The sequence below is a fragment of the Plectropomus leopardus genome, chromosome 9 (assembly GCF_026936395.1).
Source record: "Plectropomus leopardus strain MGB_pleo_1.0 chromosome 9, ASM2693639v1, whole genome shotgun sequence".
In the NCBI taxonomy this organism is placed as follows: domain Eukaryota; kingdom Metazoa; phylum Chordata; class Actinopteri; order Perciformes; family Serranidae; genus Plectropomus; species Plectropomus leopardus.
In genome coordinates, this window is record NC_142184.1 from 5472373 (window position 1) to 5486090 (window position 13718).

Sequence of the window (13718 nt, forward strand, 5' to 3'; positions counted from 1 at the left end):
TTACAACATCTGCAGTCTGTGGTGTCGAGGTTAACTTGTCCTGTGATTACAAAACGCATTTCCCGGGAGCAGGTGTTACATTGACACCGTTGCGATCATGTATGTGCAAATGCTGGTGAAGCGCACGCACACACACATAAAATGAAGCACCCAATCACACAAAGAGGGCGAGAGCAGAGAGAAAAAGAATGGCTGCTTCCCCAACCATATGCTTTTGGCCTTGATGCCTGTGAGACCCGTGTGAAAACATGAATGAGAAGCCTGCAAATCGATAGGGACAAGAGATCTAGTGTCTAGCAAATCCAGTGCAGACTGACATGTTCTCCATGTAATCTCCTGCATTGTGCTGCGAGGGGAAAGATTATCCTTCTCCGACTGGCTGGTAAAAGGTTGCTTTGCTGTAGTTCATGTCTGTGTGAAGGGAGGGAGCATATGCCTCTCTGTAAACGATGCTGGCTCCCCCTCCTCCTCTGTCAGAGGCTGGATTATGTCCAACATTATCCAACCCCCCCCCACACACACACACCCGACTCTCCAATAAAGGGCTTTCTCTCTCCCCTTCCCCTTTCAAAAATCATCGGATTTATGACAGTGGATTTCGGAAAAGTTCCGCGCCAATTTTGATGCCTGCTAAGTACCCCGGCAGGATTAGAAGAGGCCTCTTGATGTGTGCACTCCAGCGCGTTGAGCAGTGCATTGTGGTCAGGGTTATCAACTGAGGAAAAAAAGGCAGTAGTACATAGTGCATAATGATAAGGCTCGTTATACACATCAAGTGCCGAAAGCAGAGAGTGAGAAAAGAGCATGCGTGTTTGTTTAGAATCAATAGAGAACACTATCATGTTTAATTTGTCTTGCGCTTCCTTTTTCCACCTCTTTGCTCTACATTCATAAACAGCAGATCAGAGGAAATGGCTAGCTCCACTGTAGCAGCGCCATTACGGCAGATGCAGGGGGAAAACGGCATTGAATAAAATGACCGCCTCCATTGACTGTAAATTGAAACTTAACACTGCGGCACAATTTACAAAGGCATAATAAAAGGCAGCGACTAGCTCAGGATGGACTTGTAAAAAAACGGTATACATGTTGTAAATTGTAATGAAATACAGCAATGACTTTGCGATGATCTCGAAATAAACAGGAAAAAGTTATCCAATTTGAGATTTATTGTGCCACGCTTGTGTTGGCATATGTGTGTGTTCTTAAAGTCTAGACAAAGGAGGCAGACAGTCACCTTCACAGCCAGCTTTTCCTCCGAATAGCATTTCTCTCTATGATGATGCCGGGTGGCCTGTATGTGCAGCTGTAAATTCAGAATCGCTGAAGCAGTTTTGACGGGCCGCCTGCAGTCTGACAGAAGGTCTGGTGTCGGAGCTTTGGGCAGGTGCGAGACGAGGAAGAGCCAGGTTAGACTCAGTTAATAAAGCCTCAACCAGTTCCTCAGTCTGCCCTTGGAGATCACTTACATCAAAGCACCAATCAAAAACTGGTGCAGATATAATTTGTCATCAGGGATTTCCTGCTGGAGAATTATAGAGAAGATACAGGCCGATCAATACTATGGATTTTCACTGCAGTGGCTGATTGTCCAATTGCCGTGAAACATGTACCGAGATAAAAGGGCACGCCTGCCATTTTGTAACAGACTGCCGAGTCAGCATAGGGCTTGTCAGATACTTATAGGCTGCTGTGATAGAAAATTATCATGCTGCAGTGTCCAAGTACTATTTAACACATTTTCCCTCCATGGGACGTGATTCATCACAGATCCCCTCTCTTCTCTCGGCTTTTGAGGGGGCATCACTCTGTGTCATTGTCAAGTGCGGCGCTGGCCACACATGGGTGGTGTTTAAAAGGAGAAGACACACACGGATGCCAGTGCAATGCAATCCCTCCGCTGGAAGATGTCAACCAGAATTAGGGAAGACGTTGGTGGAATATGTTAAATCCCCCAAACACCCCTCAAGGCTGACCACTTAAAGCTTTTAGTACTTACTTCAGAAAAAATCCTAATGTTAGATTAACTTACCAAAGAATATTTACTATCAGAACAATATATCTTTGAGCATTTTGAGGAATCTGTGCTTTTGAGGACCTGTTGCACCAGGGCTTGCTGATTTTTTTAGGCTGTATCGTGACACATAATGTATATCTCACTATTTTGAAATCTCCTCTTAACTACTGTGAACTTCAAATATACAACATTTTTTAAATGAACTACCGTTGCAAATAAAGTAGCTTATGCCTTAAAATAACGTAACATTAACATATATATTGTTATCATGTTAAATACAGTAAAATATAAACTTAAATAAAGTACTGTTATAGTAACATTAAATAAACTATTGTTATAATTAAATAAATCAAAGCATTGCTTTTATTTTGAAGGACCTGGCTTGTCTCGGGCCGTAAGTGTTGATATTTTTGCTGTGCAATACATCGCGTATATTCATATATTCACTCGACCCCTCTGTGTCTTAACATACCTAAACCACGTCCAAACAACAGAGGGAGCCCCTCTTTTGTGTACAAGCTCCTCTGCATTTTGAGTAGGCCATTCAGTGTCTTGTGCTGGATCCTCACGTTCAGTATCGCTTTCCAGCTCCTCCATGGTTGTTTGTTTTGGTGCTCTACATTATGGAGACGCCCCCCCCCCAGCCATACAGATGGACGCAAAGCGGTATTAGATGACGTAAAAGAAATAAACAATATGGCATAATATGAATGAAATATACACTAGACATTTTTTTATCATCAGATGATATATTTCGTCATATCTCACATATATCATATCTCACTCCTTTAGCATTTCCACTGCTGTTGATAAAAGTGTGTTAGAGCACCTTGTCGCAGAGTCTCTGTCTCGCTTTTCTTAATCCTGCTCTGGTCTGACACTGATCATAAAAACTGATGGAGCAGAACCAAATAACAGCCTTGTGGACAGTTCAGTGTGTGGACGGCAGGGTGGCATAGTGAGTAGCAACACCCGGGGTTCACGGCCCCAGCATCGACCAGTTCATGTTCAAGCAGCGAGGCCAGCAAAAAGTCACATCTCTCTTTCAGAGATGAGTAGCACCAGCAGGTACATAAAGTCTGACTTTTGTAGGGTAGTCTCAGCTTAGTGTACCTTATTAGTTGTTGGTTGTTTGGCTGGTCCCATAGACTGTTTATAAAGATGGATGATGCTTCTCAACTTCCTTCTATTGTTCAAAAAGTGAAGCCAAAATATTGCAGATATTGGTGCTGCCATCTTTTGCTTTTGGAGCAAGAGCCGTTGTACTGAGTTCCAGCACATACACCCGTCAGACCCAGTTGTAAGTGCCATTGATCACGAGTACAGCGATTGACACACAGCTGCCCGTCATGACGTCACACCCGTTTTTATAGCATCAGACAACTTATCAAAACCAAACTTATCGTAAACAAACATTTGAACATGCATAAGTGGGATAGGAACTACCTAAAATGACAGAAACCATCTTTGGGGAATAATTTATTTGACACGTACTTTGGGTTTTAGTGTGGCCCATATCCCATCGGCTACTATGGAGGGGGCAGGGTTTATGACCTGTACTGCAGCCAGCCACCAGGAGATGTTTGGCATGTTTTGGCCTCACTTTTTTGGGGTGAATTCATGCCTTCCATCTTTGTATACAGTCATTGGTCGATCCACTACTTTGGTCTAGACTGAAATACCTCAACGACTGATTGATAGAGACTGAAAATTTGTGATCTTACAAAGGATGAATTCTGCTGGCATGAGGCTGACATTTGTAGTTTGGAGAGAAAATTCTCAACAAATATTGGATTGACTTATAAAATCTGTACACATTTTCATGTTCCCCTCAGGATGAATTGTAATAACTTTAATTATCTCCCAGTTTTTATCATCTTGCATTATCATCATGTCAAAATTATCCAATACTTTGGTTTATGACCAAACAAGCAAATCTAATGACATCCCAGCCAGCCTCAGCTGTACTTAGTGCTAATTAACAAATTTTAGCATGCTAACAGTTTAAACAAAGATGGAGGGCATGATAACATAGTAGCATTTAGCTCAAACCACTGCTGCCTAAGTACAGCCTAGCAGCTGTTTATATGGCTGCAGACTTAGTCTTGTTTATTGGTCTGATAACTGTAAAATGAAATGAGAGATGTCCCGAGCTGATGGGAAGGATTGATATAGGGCAGATCGGGGCTGTTATCGACTAAAATAGAGCAGATCAAATTCTGATCCTTTCTTAACTGGATTCTACTGTGTTTTGTTAAGCTTAGTCTGCTAATGTTGCAGCGCTGCTCTCATTTTTGACAGCCCACAGTGTGAACATTTTAGTCACATATGTGAGTGGAAATCAGAGGATATGAATGTGAAAAATTACTTGGGTGCACAGGTGCAATTGATTATAAATTCTGACATGATCCAGGTAACAAAATACAGGGCCAATGTTTTTTTTGGTCAAATAGTGTGTGTTGTGTAAGATTTAAGCTTTAGTTCTTATTTTGTATGTATTTAATCAACATTTAGGTAGAACAAGTTTCAAATCGGACTGAATTTTAAAGGATTGAGTAATAACACTTGGCATGGAAGTTTCCATGCAGTCGAGTGATGTCAGAAGTACAGATAGAAATAGAAACTTGATGAAGAGGCTGATTTATCTCCTGGAAGAACAGTTTTGGGGAAATTCCTGTCAGATGGAAAATACTGTAGTTCATGTCATAGAAAACAAGCATTTCAGAGTGGGTGGGCCTTGTATCATGAAGCACTAAACGGAGCCCAGACATGTCTGTCTTTGTTGTATACGCCAAGCCAGTCTCCGGACTGAGGGCAGCGACTTACAGGGCTGGATGCCAGGCAGAGAAAATGAGAGGCTGCAGCTCAGTGACAGAAACAATGACCCTCAACTCAACCATCTTTTACTGTTTACGGATGTGCTGTTGCTATAATGACCCACTTTTAAAGCTGGTCCGCCAGTATAGAACATTATATTTTCATGTGTTGAGGGAGAGTTGGCAGTACTCCCCAAAGGGATGACCAAAAGGTTGAGGCAACTATAGTCTATACAGCGAGAATGTGCTCGTCACAGAGGTGTTTTATTTGTTGTGCAGGAGTGAGACGAGGGTTACAGTTTAGGACAAACACAAAAAAAATGTGACCAAGCACACAAAGTTTTAAAAAGTCTAGTAGACCTTCTAACTAGCCCAAAACCCGCTAAAATGATTCTCTCGATTTATTATAGAAGCCTGACAGGACCACCTTATACTTTAGCAACTTGAAGTCTAAATAAGTATAGCAGTAATTGGATCTTTAACTATGCTAGTGGCATAGCTGGTTGGCAGTGACAGTGTTTTTAATTAGTAGTAGTTAAGGAACACTCCTATGGTGTGAATACAGTGGATCCACCACAAATTATACATGTATATGTATGCACACTTAATTTACACTTTATTTTGACTTCATTTTTATGAGTAGCTAAAGAAGCTGTTTTAAAGCTTTTTGTCACATTTAAAATCTCAGAATATCTTTAAAATTAACCTCAGTGGTATTCGGCACATTATTAAATGAGTCTTATTGATAATTTAACAGTGCTAAAAGTCATCTGTCACAAATGGGTCAGGGTAGTTTCTGAGAAATAAAGTGCATATTTTTTGTGACACAAGTTACAATGCTATAAGTTGTTTTATCTGTCCAAAATTGAACCAAAATTCAAATCTAAAAAGACTGAAATTGCTGAAGTCAGTAATCTGGTATTTGCATATTGCTTAAAATATTTTAGGGTAATTAGTCGATTGAGAGAAAACTAGTTACTTTAATGATGATTTTAAATAAAAGACAAATAGTTTGAATCATTAATTTAGCTTCTCCAGTCAGGAGATCTGCTGATTGTTTTCCTGTTTCCTCATATTATTGTGAGTTACCCTTTTGATTGTGGTCAGACAAAATAGGCAATTTAACATTAAGCCTCTTATATTTGTTTGAGAACATTGTTTTAGTTCATTAGTTAAAGAGGACATATTATGCTAATTTCCAGGTTCATACTTCACCCTCTGTATGAAATGCTCTTTTTACGGTTGCTATCAAGTGATTTAGTGAGACAACAAAGTTATCATGTCGAGCATGGTTTTACAGCATTGTTGTGGTGGCAACATTAGGTCATGCAACTATAGTGTAGCTTGTTTATAGCCTAATATTAGCTTTTTACTTTTAGCAATTGCATTTAGGCTTGAAAAATCCTAAAAGTGGTATCCATTTGGAAAGACTGTCTTACTGAACAAAATGTTAAACGGTCATAAATGTATGTCACGGAGCTTATTTTCAACACTAATCCAAAATCTAATGGAAAAATCCCATTTTCATTTTGTGACGCTAACTTTGCGACAGACTGTAAAAAAAAAAATGCCATCACCGCAGCACACTATAGGTCCACTTTAACTAGTCTAGTAGTGTAATGATCTAGCTTTTACTATTAGCCCACAAAGTTGGCGCATATATTAAATAGCTGAATTCACAACATTTATTTGTGACGTGTGATGTGACTATAGCCTTCTTGTTTATCTGGTGGGAAATCTGAATAGAGTCTTACTTCTGGAGCACTTGGCTGATGTAACCTCACTTCTGTCCTTTTAGCAGCGTGTTATCTGGAATGTCATATGGAAAACATTGCACTTATTTGTCGATCTGTGTAGAATCAACGGTCTCCAATACTGAATCAATGCCACAGTGTCAGTTTCAATGCTAATTATACTGCCTAAGGCCTGATGATGTTGTTGTTCATCTCTACATACATGCTGAAACAAAAACTTCTCTCATGATTAGTGAAAAAGAAGTAAGACTAACTGGAAAATCTGTGTCACTGAACTGGTGAAAGTCCCGATTTTGCCATATTTCCCTTTATATGATCTATTGGTGGACAGAACATGATCCAAGAAATTAAGGATGGCCCCTGTAAATCGAGAACTATTTCACGAGTAACCAAAGCAAATAATAGGCCGGTCTTGCTAGACTAATTCGTCTCAAGGTCAAAGGTCAACCACAGCAAAGTTTTCCATTTTGCTTTCCATTCTCTGTTGTCCTACCTGCTGCCTGTCTTGGATGACGGCCGTGGAGATGAGTGTTTTGGGAAATATGCACGGCAAAATGAATTCATACTGTAAGGTAATGAGGACTTGCATGAGCTGTAATTGTTATTATTGCTAGACACAAATTGAAAAGCATAACCTGTCTGACACCAGCTATCAGTTGTCATTATGTGGGAAAACATGCCCTCATTGCAGATAGCTGTCTGTTGACACCCAAAGTAATTGAGGAGGTAGTCGAGCTGTTGAAGGCTCTCAAAGGGGAGGACGAACACTTGATCAGAGCATTTTTATGTCTTCGGAGATGATTTGATTTCACATAATGTCTATTTTACAGCCAGATATGCCATTAATTTGCATGATAGCGAGCCAAAATGTGACATTTTTATTTAGACGTCCCCACAATGTTTGGAGAACAATTGGGTGGCGTTTTTTCTTCTGTCAGTCTTTCAGAGCGGTGGCGTCTCATTATATCATATCTAACAGAGCAGTGAATAGCTGCCTCTCTCCTCACATTGCTGTGTCAGGTCAATGTGCCATTTTTTAAGTGGTGACGGGAGAGAGGAGGTGGGGGTATATTGTTGACAGCAAGATGATGATTACACATTTAACTCTTTGTTGTTGTTTACCAACAGCAGAAAGTAATAGAGGAAACAAAGAAATTACTTTAGCCTGCACATTATTCTACGTCCTATATGGTATTTATTTCAGTTTTGCTGTGAACTTTCACTAGTAGGAACTTAAATGTGATCCATTTGAACGCGGTGACAGCTTTTTTGGAAATGTATCCGCAGCTGCAATGTAAAGACAAAGTATTTTAGCCATACATCTTGAGCACAAGTCGATGCTCTCTCTCCTGTTAGCTCAAGCTGGCAAACTGGGCAAGTCTGTGCGTGGTGCCTAAAGCGCTGAAGCGAGAACAAGGGGGCTTCTTTCCCATGAACTGGAGCCAAGTGCCAGCACTTAAGGTGAAGGGCCGAAGCGCTGGAGAAGTAATTTAATCTGAGGCTCTGCCCAATTCCCTGGGCGGCCGAGTTTAAGAAAGGTCACATAGAGAAACAGGCACTGGTGACCCCTTCCCAATTACGGGCGCTACAGCAGAACATATCACAGCACCGTCCAAAGTGACAGTCATTTAGCAGCAACTCATCTGAGGGGAGGAAGTGGGAGATGGATGATAAGGAAATAAAAAATGATTTGCCAGGACCTGTTAGCCACTTCTCTACACAGGCCTGCTGCTCCCCCAGCTCCTCCCTGTCTTATTCACACACACTCATATACTCCCCCCCCCCCTCCCTCTCCCCCCCCCTCTCTCTCTCTCTCTCTCTCTCTCTCTCTCTCCCACCCCCCCTCGCTCTCTGTCTCATCCCACCCCCTGCCACCCCTGCTGCCCATCTCCCTCCTGCTCCACAGACACGTGACGACTCCGCATGATTATTGGCGCAATCACTCATGTAACAGCCTGCCCAGCTTTCCGTGGGGGCTCCAGTATTTGTCACTGTCACTTCCCCAAGTGCTCCGCCATTGTCTTGGAAATTGTATGTGTAAGGCAAGAGATGCCTGTGACCCACTTCGACAAGGGAGCCAGCGATGTGAGGGCGCTCATCACACAAAAAAACAGCAGTTTGATGTGTCCTATTATGTGTCCCAGCAAGAGCCATAAATAATTGTGACAAGTTTTTTGTTGCGCGTGAAAGTCCTTGACTCTGCCTCCTGTTCCAGCACCTCCTCTCTCGTATGGAGACGCTGCCAAGCACCCCCGATGATAGATGGCACGGTGCAGCAAATGACAACGGGATAGATTTTTAGTTTGTGCTTTGGAAGGGATCAGTAATGGTGCTTTGCTGTACAAAGCAATAAAAGAGAAGGACAAGAGACAGAGGGGGGAGAATGAGGAGAACACACACAAGAAAAAAAAAAGATCCATCGATGCCGGAGAGGGAAGAATGATAGTCGGTGACGCATGATTTTTGGGCGTTTGAGCACTTAGATATATGAAATCAGGGTTTGTCAAAGTGGAATGGTGGTGTGGCATTTGGCCACAAAAACATACATAAAAAATGCATGAAATACACTCTGTGGTATTATATTGTCCACTACCACTGAAGAAGAATAGTCTTTTCTGCTAACAATAAAAGAACAAATTGATATACCCCAGTACAACTGCATTGTTTTTGTTGTTTGTCTCTACCTCGGACAAACAGAAGCTGTACGCAGTCGTTCAACTATTCATTTGAGTACATTGTTTTTGCTCTTTGTTACTTGCCAAGCTGTGATTTCGGACTGCTTAGCAGAGAGAAAAATTCCTGTGAAAAATCGACACGGACGTTAGATAAAGTACCACCTGCAGGTCCTGGGTGCCAGGCGGGCAGGATACTGGTAGACAGTATGATCAGTCATGGTAATGAGCACAAGGCTGACATACATGCTTTGAATTATATGACTTTGAGGCCCAGGCACCCTCAAACCAGGCCTCAGCCATTAGTTCAACCACTCTCTCCTTATCTCAGAGTCAAGCTGTGAAGTTTTAACAGCGCCATCATTTCCCCTTTTTCCTCTCTAAATTGTTCCACCTCCACAGCAGTGTAGAGTAGGAACGCTCACAGAGGTAAATTAAGACTGTTTGTGTGCTTTGACATAATGTGGTCTTTAGCTAAATAAATACGGGGAGCTTATTTTGCCTGATTGCCTCAATTGCTCAAGTCAACAAGGCAGAGTTTATATCTTTAAATCGTATGAGTGACATGCAGTGATTCGTTGATATCAGAAGTTGAAGCGATACAACAGCATGTTGTGCTCATGTTTGTCTTCTTTCGTCGACCGCAGACGCATTTGCTAATTGTATTCTGCTTCCTCTATCACAATTATTAATTTATCTCTTAAGACCACTGCGGCAGTGATGATCACTCATGTCGCCGCATCCGATAGTTAAGAAGTGGGCTTCCGTAAAAATCCATCATGTACATCAATGCACATTACTGAGGTAATTAAACAGGAGGTAATACCGCCAGATATCGTAAAATATCAAGGGGTGATCAAACGCCCCTTAACACTGTACAGGCTCAGCACAAGGAGATGATGCAGTAGATGAGGGATCAGCTGCAAAAAATCCGACACACAAATGTAAATGTAATTTGTCTATTTTAGAGTATCTCTACCTTACCCTGTGAAAAATACTAATTATTTGAAATATACTGATTACAGCTAGCCAAGAAAGTGGCATTAAAATAATTACTTGTGAGCCCTCTCAGAGTTTGTACATTTAGCACTGTACCACCATTAGGAATAATCTGTCCAATTAAAGGTTGTGTAATTAATTAAGTGCACATTCTGTGAAGAGGAGAGGGGAGAAAATTTATCAACCTGCTGAAATATGACCTATCTTGTCCAAAAGACTAATATGTTTAAACAAAAGATGAAAATTGATGACAACATTATTTGTAACAAAATGCTCACTGTGCAACTATGATGCATCTGTACTTGGATTCGGCTTCGTAGCATTGTCCTCACAAAAGCGGTGATGTATTACCCCCGGCTGCCTGGCAATAACTTTCAATGAAGGGCGCTTTGCCTATCTAGAGAAACAGTCTGTTTATTTACCACCACTTCACATCACAGGCCTTCACTGTAAGCATCATCTGGTAGATTAAGACGTGTTTTCATATGTAGAATTGTAAACATGAATTCTGTTGAGGCCTGGATATAAGCATCATATGTCTCTGCTATAGTGGTGGCATATGATGTTGTGAGGAGCTGAGGCAGTGTTGGCACTGAGCGGACATCCTGATACCACCACCCAAAAGTGTAGTAGAGCAGAAAACATCTTGCTGCGCAAAACCTGTCGGGTCATTTCTGTTATAGCAAGAAAATTTGAGCCAATGTCCTGTGTGTGTTTGTGTGTATGTGCATTTGAGAGAGTGAGGAAGATGCCAAGTGCACATTCTTTCACCTGCCATTACAGTGTGTTGCCAGCTCTACATATGGCCTAGATCAACACTTCAGGGAACAGGCGCAACATTTAGTAAAGTACAAGTACAAACACATGTCTAATGCTGCCATGACCAAGACGTGTATACTGTGGGCAGACTGCAGCGATACATTTATTTAAGTGCCACTTCTGACTCAAGTACTCAGGACGAAGGCAAAATGACAGTCATTGCGAAATTATTTCGGCAGTAAAATAATAATGTTAGGATAATTTAAACACTCTGATAGATACTGTCTGACACAGCGCTGTAGCGCTCCAGTGCTCTGAAAGTTGGACAGGGTGACTTTGAGAGCACCTTGATGGTCTTTTGCAATAATGCGACTCACCTGAAACCAGGTTATCTAACATTATCTATTTGTAGAACTGCAGCACTATCAGGCCTGCAGGTCTGATGCAGTTTAGCGCTTGATTTAGGTGTTCGGCTCACTCGAACTGGAAAAAAATAGTTAAATTGTGCAGCTTGGTTATCGGACAGAATGGATCAAATTCTGATATTGAAACGAGTCATTTCGTGGTGGTTTTGTGACGGTAAAAAATTATATCTACTGATTTACAGCTTTACTTTATAGGCCACATGGTATCCTGACAGATGTAATGATATTGTTTGGCTATTTGTGCATTTTATGACCACTGTCTGTGTGGAACTACAAAATGTACTTCTACTTAATGTAAGATTTTTGGATTTTTTTTTCTAAAAGATGGACTAAGAATTCACACTGCTCGAACACAGTGTAAAAATTAGCATTATTATCAACTGACTAGTTCTTGTTCTACCATAAACTTGAGCATTATTAAGATAATTAGTAGAATGGTTAGCTCCAGAAAAGTAATTATTTCGCCAAACAGTTAACACACTTTCCTCGTGCTCAGACTAACATTATACATTATAACATTATAATTGCAGTATTAGGCTGCGGAAAACAATTCAGGACCATTAGACAAGTTTAACCACAATTTTTGCTGCAACACAATGCATCATCATCCAGTAAGACCAATCTGATACCTGCAAACTTTGTCACATTAATGCCGTATTTGTACTGTTTACCACCATTGCCACCATAACAGTCTGATGACAAAAACCGTTGGGGGCAATAGATAATATGTTGACGGTTCTTCTGGTATAGTCAGTGGATATCTAGCCCAAAGACTTCCTTTTCTGTGTGCCTGTCATATTGGTTAAGCTCTATAAATAGATATCTGTATGAAGATAATTTAAAAAGCTAATAAAAAGCTAAATTGTTGACTGACAATAGATGATGGTTCCAGATATTGCATTTTGGCCAATGCATTTTGCCTCTTGTGCTCTCTGCATGGACTGTTTATCTGCTGCTCAGATGTGATTAGTCAATACTTCTCTTGTTAACAATGGAAACCAGAATGCTTCCGATACTAAAATATTGTCCGGCTGCCCATAGATTCTGCATACATATGCAGATATCTGTTTATAGTTGAGTTGTTTTCCAGCTTTTAAATTCCAAATACATAGTTGTGTTCTGTTACACAGATAAAACGTGTTTATGGTTGAATCTGTAGCCAATTTGTGAAAGTTTGTTACAAAACTGAAAAGAGGTTTTTATGTCCTCTGCTGAAGCACCAGGTGACGCCTTCAGTAAAGAGCAGATTGAGAAGAATGGGCCACATTATGGGCACATTTTCTGTTGTGTAAGTGATTTCACCGAGGCGGGTTATAGTTTGAGCTCTACGAGCCCCGTGGTCCCAGTGTGCTGGGTGGTGGAGTGCAGTGTACCACCGCACCTTCCCAAACTGCCATCCGCCTGACAGCTCCCAGCCAGGGGAGAGAGGAAGAGAGGCTGAGAGGAGAGGGAGACATAAATCCTATGTCCTATATAAAAAGAAATACTATCCGTGTCAAGGAAAGGTGGGATGCCCTAAAATGAATGATAACAGACTCATTAAAAATAACGGCTGCCTAAATGATAAATAGCTCGCCTCCTGAAAAGAGCTCCGGACAATGGCTATAACAAATTAAGACTGCAGTGCTCTGCCTAAAGGTGTTATTGCCCCTCTTCTCTTTCACCAAAATATCAACCTGTAATAACACTGTCTAATTCACCATTATGGCCATCATGCTCCTTTATGGATAACTTTAACCCTTAACATACTGTATGTATGACCAACCAGTTCATTTAGTTCTGCTTTAGTTCCACTTATTTTATTTTTAATTTTGGAATATCTAGTTGTTGTAAAACGTGCTTTTAAGAAAGTTATTCACGTGTGAAATAAAAGAACTATAAACCACTTAATTTATTCCATATCAGCTGGCATTTGCAAATGAGAGCCTAACAAGGATGCTGCTGGGCTTGGCACTACAAACAGACCACTATTAAGCATGTAAACCTGGCACCATGGTTTAAAAACCAATAGCCAGTGCCTGAGACAGATCTCACATTCCTAATGATGACAGTAAATTAAGCTAAACTATCTCCGCACATTCAAAACCGTACACATCTTTTTTCGGACTGTAAAAACTCAGCCAGCGTTCATCAAGTATAAACATTTACATCTGTGTGACATAAACAGATTCCACCGCTGTAAATACTGCAGAGAAGAGACAGAGCTCGGGCCTGTCAGAGGGAATGAAAATGAGGAATGGATGACTCGTGCGAGTCGCTGACTTCTGAACTGATAG

At 41.0% G+C, this 13718-nt stretch overlaps 1 protein-coding gene across 19 annotated transcripts in view; it reads left to right on the top strand.

Moving 5' to 3' along the window:
• tshz2 (teashirt zinc finger homeobox 2) overlaps nt 1-13718 on the top strand; it is a 161916-nt gene that overhangs the window by 24636 nt on the left and 123562 nt on the right. For 2 of the 19 annotated variants that reach the window (XR_015777398.1, XR_015777392.1), the window contains one exon: nt 1771-2197. The exons of 14 other annotated variants lie outside the window; for them this stretch is intronic. The gene's annotated coding sequence lies outside the window, so the exon portion shown is untranslated. Of the gene's footprint in view, nt 1-1770; nt 2198-8493; nt 9244-13718 lie in introns of those variants that run through there. 3 more of the 19 variants (XR_006106020.2, XR_015777395.1, XR_006106019.2) reach the window with 3 other exon arrangements.